The sequence below is a fragment of the Portunus trituberculatus genome, unplaced genomic scaffold (assembly GCF_017591435.1).
Source record: "Portunus trituberculatus isolate SZX2019 unplaced genomic scaffold, ASM1759143v1 PGA_scaffold_228__1_contigs__length_152164, whole genome shotgun sequence".
Lineage (NCBI taxonomy): Eukaryota > Metazoa > Arthropoda > Malacostraca > Decapoda > Portunidae > Portunus > Portunus trituberculatus.
The window spans coordinates 71,515-80,000 of NW_025541396.1; the positions used below are offsets into that span (position 1 = coordinate 71,515).

General features: G+C 39.6%; 1 protein-coding gene across 2 annotated transcripts in view; it reads left to right on the forward strand.

Annotated features, from left to right (window-relative positions):
* Window positions 1-616: 616 nt before the first annotated feature.
* LOC123500427 (ankyrin-3-like) overlaps window positions 617-8,486 on the forward strand; it is a 52,590-nt gene continuing 44,720 nt past the window's right edge. Inside the window, exons 1-2 of one of the 2 annotated variants that reach the window (XM_045249148.1) lie at window positions 617-1,810; window positions 6,855-6,955. The gene's annotated coding sequence lies outside the window, so the exon portion shown is untranslated. The remainder of the gene's footprint in view (window positions 1,811-6,854; window positions 6,956-8,486) is intronic. The other variant, XM_045249147.1, reaches the window with a different exon arrangement.

Sequence of the window (8,486 nt, forward strand, 5' to 3'; positions counted from 1 at the left end):
AAATATTGCCCTCATTACCTTAAAAATATCTGTTGAAATACATTACCCTTCATATTACTCGCTATATATGAAGGCATCATTTCAAAACCGATTGAAAAAAAAAAGAGTGGAATAAGGATGCTCTTAAAAAAAATAATAATAAAATAAGATAGGATGCGATGAAAGCTTGTACGTGACTCATCTGTTATTAATTTGTAGTGATGAGAAATGAAACGCTGCCTGACACCTCAGCTAACCTTCTGTGTTACTCTGGTAACATAAACAGTTCAGCGAGAGAGAGAGAGAGAGAGAGAGAGAGAGAGAGAGAGAGAGAGAGAGAGAGAGAGAGAATGCTGCCAGCAGACTAGTTTCTTTTTTTTTTTTCTTTGGGAAACACTACTGCAAGTCCTACACTACAGTATTGTAGCTACGTGCAGTACTAAGGAAGAAACTTCCCGTAAACTGCGCCAGACATCTTAAGATGCTATGTGACCAACTGCGCCAGACATCTTAAGATGACAGGTTTTCTAAGCTGTATTTCAAAAGTTCCCGCACAGCCACCGTAAAATCCAATGAACATCATGTGACAACATCATCCCTCTTTCGCTTCAAGCGGCTTCATATAGGCATAAGGCATTATTAAATTATCTCAGTCAGCCTTAGGCAGTCATGGAAGACGGTAATTCATGATCATCTTCCGATGCTGGCCAGCCTCCTGGCTCCCACATTCATGGCCATGGGGGAGGCAGAAGATGTCGTAAAAAGGAGGAGATAGTAACAAGAAAGCTTGCACTAGGCCCTGATGATGTAGATTATTTACAGTAATCAACTTCTGGTGCTGTGAGAAAGCCCAAGAGATGCCGTAAACACCCTCCTGCCTCTCAAGGTCACGAGCGCACTGAAGAATGTCAAGTACCAATGTGTGCTGTACTTTGTTTCACTGAGTATCACACACTGAAACAATACTGAATAACACCATGCTGCAAACTGTAAATAGTTTCGGATAAAGGGAGAAAAAATCAAACATGATTCGGAAGTGCAGTATGATATCTTTGCCACCCTCCTGGCTCCCCTGTCACTGGCCCCCACTTCCCAAAGAACTTCAGCCAGCCATCACTGCCACACAATGTAATTTTTTTTCATTTTTTGTTTCCCTTTTCAGTGCTCTACTTGTCTCCTTTGAGTTTCATAAGATCAAAGATAGTTTTCAAGCAAGTTGATTTTTTGCGCACCCTGCAGCTGTCCTGAAATCATAATTGCGCAGTTTAAGGGTTAACACACTCTGGCTACAAGGGCAACTTTACAAGTCTTCAAATCGTTACAATTATGTACAAAATACTCAGGACTGTTGTTGGTCTGTCGTGTCAAGTTTCTTTTATCCTCAAAGCAGCAGGGCTTACTATGAGCCGCCCATCAGTCGTTAATATCATTCATCAGAATAGAGCATCGCCGTCGCGTCTCAATTACGTACTACTTCAGCATCCTGCTGGGTGTGGCCCGTGGGTTGCCTGTTGCTGCCTGTTGTGTCATTACTGGGCACTCTAGTCTGGGGTCTCAATCTGGCGCCAGGCAGTGCTTGATAGGAAATGAGTGTAGATGCACACCCGCGCGCACACACACACACACACACACACAGATTCTTGTGCTGCTACCGTCCCAGAGAATGGTGTCACCCTTATCGCACCACGGATTACATAATAAATATGTTCCAGTTATTGCGTATTGTATAGTGTAGTGATACAAGAATTCTTCTGTGTTGCACCATACACCCTGCCGCTGCGGCGCTGCCAGTCATCCTCCCCCTTAACGGGTCCTTGCAACAAACACCACGGTGAGTTAATGTGTGTGTGTGTGTGTGTGTGTGTGTGTGTGTTCACTGACTGATCTGCTGCAGTCTCTGACGAGACAACCAGACGTTACCCTACGGAACGAGCTCAGAGCTCATTATTTCCGATTTTCGGATAGGCCTGAGACCAGGCACACACCACACACCGGGACAACAAGGTCACAACTTCTCGATTTACATCCCGTACCTACTCACTGCTAAGTGAACAGGGGCTACACGTGAATGGAGACACACCCAAATATCTCCACCCGGCCGGGGAATCGAACCCCGGTCCTCTGGCTTGTGAAGCCAGCGCTCTAGCCACTGAGCTGCCGGGCGTGTGTGTGTGTGTGTGTGTGTGTGTAGAGCACACAAACAGAGAGAGAGAGAGAGAGAGAGAGAGAGAGAGAGAGAGAGAGAGATTAGTTTCCACCAACCGTAGGTTTGATGACAATGTTTTGTGTGGTGGTGATTGTGCCACCGTTGTGGTGGTAGTAGTAGTAGTAGTAGTAGTAGTAGTAGTAGTAGTAGTAGTAGTAGTAGTAGCAGCAGTAGTAGTAGTAGTAGTAGTAACAGTAGTGGTGGTAGTTAATGTTAGTAACAAGGACTCGGTTTCCTTTGTGAAGAAGGGCAAGGATATCGTGCATCCGGCAGCAGCAGCAGTGAGTGGGAGTATGATGTAATTTCTATATATATACTGTGAAACATTCTCTGTCTATTGTGTTATTGTCACTCTGACTGTTACTACTTCTACTGCTACCAGCGACACTTCTTATAATGAAAACAATAACAACAACAACAACAATAATAATAATAATAATAATAATAATAATAATAATAATAATAATAATAATAATAATAATAATAATAATAATAATAATAATAATAATAATAATAATAATAATAATAATAATAATAATAATAATAATAATAATAATAATAATAATAATAATAATATAAATAATGACAATGATAATAATAATAATGATAATAATAATAATGATAATATTGATAATAATAAGAAAAATAATAATGATGATAATAAAAATTTTCATTTTAATAATTTTTATTATTATTATTATTATTATTATTATTATTATTATTATTATTATTATTATTATTATCATAATGACCTCAAATGCCTAGATACCTCCCTCAACTTTTTCTACATTAACTTCTGCAGCATTCGCGGTCTTAGATCTAATTTTCAATCTGTAAAATACCACCTCTCCTCAACTAAATCTCATCACCGAAACACAGTTGTCTGAGGCAACTGACAGTACCCCCTTCTCTTTCCCCTCCTACTTTCTCTATTCTCATTTTCAATCCAAAGCTGGATGTTGCGTCTATGTACGCAATGACTTAACTTGCTCTCGTGCCCACGCTCTTGAATCTGTCTTCGATTCAGAAGACAGTCACTCTTATACTAACTAAATTTATCTGTGCCATTTATCTCTCCCCTAACTCTTCTGACTATAGAAAATTCTTTGACTACTTAACTTCCAAAGTGGAGCACATTCTGTCCCTCTACCCTTTCGCAGAGATTTCCATCCTTGGATATTTCAATGTTCACCACCAGATATGGCTTTCATCTCCCTTCACTGACCATCCTGGTGAATTAACCTTCAACTTTGCTATCCTCCATGACATAGAGCAACTGGTGCATCACCCTGCCCGTATTCCTGACCGTCTTGGAGACACGCCCAACATTCTTGATCTCTTCCTCACCTCTAATTGTTCTGCTTATGCTGTCTCCCTTTCATCTCCGTTAGGCTCCTCCGGTCACAATCTCATTACTGTATTTTGTCCTATTTCTCCAATCCTTCCACAGGATCCCTCAAAGCAGAGGTGCCTCTGGCGCTTTGCCTCTGCCAGTTGGGGGGACCTGAGGAGGTATTTTCCTAGAATGATTACTGCTTCCGTGTCAGAGGCCCATCTCTTTGTGCTGAACGCATAACAGAGGTGATAGTGTTTAGCATTGAGGCGTACATTCCTCATTCTTTATCTCAACCTAATCCTTCTAAACCTTAATTTAACTCAGCCTGTTCTCGTGCTATACATGATAGAGAGGTTGCCCACAAAAGGTACTTGAGTCTTCCATCTCCTGAATTTCACGCACTTTACATCTCTGCCCGGAATCATGCCAAGTCTGTTCTTCAACTTGCCAAACACTCCTTCATAAATAGAAAATGTCAAAATCTTTCAAACTTAAACTCCCCTTGAGACTTCTTGCATCTAGCCAAAAGCATCTCAAATAACTTCTCTTCTTCTTTCACTCCTTTATTTCATCTTGATGGCACCACTGCTATCTCTTCTGTATCTAAAGATGAACTCTTCTCTCAAACTTTTATTCACAACTCCACCTTGGATGATTCTGGGCTTGTCCCTCCCTCTTCTCCTCCCTCTGACTATTTCATGTCTACAATTATAATTCTTCGTAACAATGTTTTCCATGCCCTAGCTGGCCTAAACCCTCGGAAGGCTTAGGGTCCTGATGGGGTACCTCCTATTGTTCTCAAAAACTGTGCTTCCATGCTTGCACCTTGCCTGGCCAAACTCTTTCAACTTTGTCTATCTACTTCTACTTTTCCTTCCTGCTGGAAGTTCGCCTACATTCAGCCTGTTCCTTAAAGGGTGACCGTTCCAATCCCTCAAACTACCGCCCTATAGCTTTAATCTCTTGCTTGTCTAAAGTTTTTTAATCTATCCTGAATAGGAAGATTTCTCACCTCACAATCTCCTCTCTGATCGCCAGTATGGCTTCCGTCAAGGTCGCTCTACTGGTGATTTGGTTTTCCTTACTGAAACTTGGTTATCCTCTTTTAGAGATTTCGGTGAAACTTTTGCTGTAGCGTTAGACATATCAAAAGCTTTTGATAGAGTCTGGCATAAAGCTTTGATTTCAAAACTGCCCTTCTACGGCTTCTTTCCTTCTCTCTGCAACTTTATCTCAAGTTTCCTTTCTGACCGCTCTATTGCTGCTGTGGTACACGGCCACTGTTTTTCTCCTAAACTATTAATAGTGGTGTTCCTCAGGGTTCTGTCATGTCACCCACTCTCTTTCTATTATTCATTAATGACCTTCTTAACCAAACTTCTTGCCCTTTCCACTCCTACGCTGATGATACCACCCTACATCTTTCCACGTCCTTTCAGAGAAGATCAACCCTTCAGGAAGTCAACAGATCACGCAGGGACGTCACGGAACGCCTGACTTCCGATCTTTCTAAGATTTTCGATTGGGGCAGAGAAAATCTAGTAGTTTTCAATGCTTCCAAAACTCAATTCCTCCATCTATCAACTCGACACAACCTTCCAGACAACTATCCCCTCTCTGTCCTTTGGTCATAATATTAACTGGAAACTTTACATCTAATCTCTTGCTGAAACAGCTTCTATGAAGCTAGGTGTTCTGAGGCGTCTCCGCCAGTTTTTCTCACCCCTCCAATTGCTAACTCTGTGCAAGGGCCTAATCCGCCCTTGTATGGAGTACTCTTCGCATGTTTGGAGGGGATTCCAGTCACACAGTTTTACTAGATAGGGTGGAATCTAAAGCTTTTCGTCTCATCAACTTCCCTCCTCTGACTAACTACCTTCAGCCTCTTTCTCACCGCTGATATGTTGCATCTCTTTTTATCTTTTATCGCTATTTTCATGGTAACTGTTCTACTGATCTTGCTAACTGCATACCCTCCTCCTGCAGCCTCGTTGCACAAGGCTTTCTTCTTCCTCTCATCCCTATTTTGTCCAACTATTAACGCAAGAGTTAACCAGTACTCTCAATCATTTATCCCTTTCACTGTTAAACTCTGGAACTCCTTCCCTGCATCTGTATTTCCGACTTTCTACAAGTTGTCTTTTTTAAAGGGAGGTATCAAGGCATTTGCTCCCCAATTTTGGCTGACGCTTTACCACTTTTTAGAGAGACAGCACTCAAGTGGGCCTTTTTTAATATTTTCTTTTTTTTACCCTTGGCTGGCTCTCTCCCCTACATAATATATATATATATATATATATATATATATATATATATATATATATATATATATATATATATATATATATATATATATATATATGCGTTAATTTTTACTTTCTTCTTATCTAAAAAAAATTGCACATTTTTTTCCAAGAAATCAGGTGATCCTAGTTGCAAAATCTTGTATTTTAATCCGTTATGCCATATCTTATCGAATGCTTTAGCAACGTCTCTTAAAACTACATAAACTTATTTTTCTCAGCTAAAGCATTGGCAGTTTTTTCTTAAGTTGTAGTTATCGGCGTGTGTGTACCTTTGTATGTTCTAAAGCCGTGTTGTCTTTCTTTTAGTATTTCTTTTTTCGGATAAAAAATGTATTCACTCTTGCTTGTATGAGTCTCTCAGTTTTTTTTTTTCCCGGTACTTCAAGTAGTGAAGTGGGTCTGTAATTAATAGTGTTTATAGGCCTTAAGCTCAATTTGCCTAAATGTCAATTTTTCAGATCCCGCATTGAATGTTTGGGACATGTTGTTGATTGTCAAGGAATTCATACTACTTCAAATAAAGTAAAAGCTATTCAAAACTTTCCAGTGCCTAGAACTACAGCACAAGTCAGTTTATTTCTAGGTCTTGCAGGTTACTACCGTGCATTTATTAAGAACTTTGCATCCATTGCTCATCCTTTAAACAAACTTAAAAAGAAAGATGTACCTTTTCAATGGACTTCAGAACAACAGCAAAGCTTTGATCAACTAAAGATTTGTTTAACACAGCCTCCTGTTCTAGCATTTCCAGATTACTCCTTACCGTTCACAATTTGCACAGACTCGTCATCTTTTGCCATAGGAGCTGTCTTGATGCAACAAGTTAAAGGTCAACATCCACATGTGATTGCTTTTGCTAGTCGTGTTCTTAACAAAGCAGAGTCACACTATTATGTAACTCACATGGAAGCGCTCGCTGTAGTGTGGGCTCTCAAACATTTTCGTGATATCATTTACAACTATCCAGTCACTGTATATACTGATCATTCTGCTGTAACTCAACTTTTCTCAGGAAAGAATCTTACAGGTCGACTCGCAAGATGGTTCCTAACAGTTGAGCAGTTCCAGGCAGAGATAAAATATTTACCTGGACGTGCTAATCTCGTCGCAGATGCTCTTTCTCGTAACGTAGCTATTGCTGCAGTGACACAAGTTCATAATTTTTCTCACCATGACTTAATTAGCACAACGTAATGACCCTATTTGGAGTAAAGTCATTTATGCACTAGAATCTGGTGATGAATCAAATTTGCCTAAATTACCTATTCCATTAAAATAATTTGATATTCATAATGACATTCTCACGACTGTGAAGTAAAACAAATTGTCGTTCCAGAATCTCTTGTCCCTACAGTCTTACATTTTGTTCATGACGAGCCACAAGCTCGCCTCAAATATTATTGGCCAAAAATGCGTCTAGATATAACTACCCATGTATCTCAATGTGTTTCTTGCGCACAGCACAAAGGTAACACTAATACAGCGCCTATTTTAGAGTATCCTACTCCAGCAGGTCCTTTTGAGACTGTCGCTATTGATTTATTGCAGCTACCATGCAGTCGGCAAGGTTCCTCTTATGTCCTTGTCTGTGTAGATTACTTCAGCCGCTTTGTAGTGTTAGCTCCTTTGCAGAACAAGTCTTCTAATGCTGTTGCCTATGCTTTAGTAACACATCTTCTATGTTCATACACTACACCAACTGTTTTGCTCAGTGATAATGGGACAGAATTCAAAAATGAAATTTTGCAAAATATTTGTAAACAATACAACATAACACAAACTTTTGTTTCTGTGCAGCATCCAGCCTCTAATGATATAGTGGAACGCGCTAATAAAAAATTTCTAGATGTCCTTCGCCATGTAGTAAGTCAACTTAATGACTCCTGGCAGGATTGGCTTCCACATGTTGCAGCTTCAATTAATGGATCAATTAATGCTTCCACAGGAAAAACGCCACATTATATCATCTATGGATCATAGAAACGTTTGCCATATGATCTATTGCTTCAGCCTCGTATACCTGTTTACTCTCTAGATGATTATGCAAAGAATCAGCTGAAAGCTTTTCAAATTATTCATGAGTCTGTACGACGTAATCTTCAAACGTCTCGTACTGAAATGATCCAGCGTCAACATATGAGTGCTACACCTGTAACTCTTAAAGTCAATGACATTGTGTATAAATCTATTCCTGAGCGTCAATCAAAGCTAAATCCAAAATTTATAGGTCCTTACCGTATAGTTGAACGTATGCACGGCAACAAATTTAAAATTCTTGACCCAGAGTCTAACATTTCAGAGATAGTACATGTTGATCGTCTGAAGAAGAGTAATGTTCCACTGTCACCTTCTTCTACTTCTACACATATGCCTGTACAGACTCCACAGTCTTCAACTACATACACATCTGATTCTTCACCTGTTGTACCTTCATGTCCTTACAATTTGCGGACACGTACAGCTGTGTGAAGTGTATCTCTTATATTATATCATGTTATATTATATTATGTTGTATATATTGCATTATATTATATTATATTCTTATGTGCTGTCCCCAGATGACACATGGGGAGGGATTAATGTAATGTAGGTAATATTTTCTTTTTGACTGTAAATTTGCTTGATTTATCAGAAGACATATTCATGCTTCTCAGGCCTT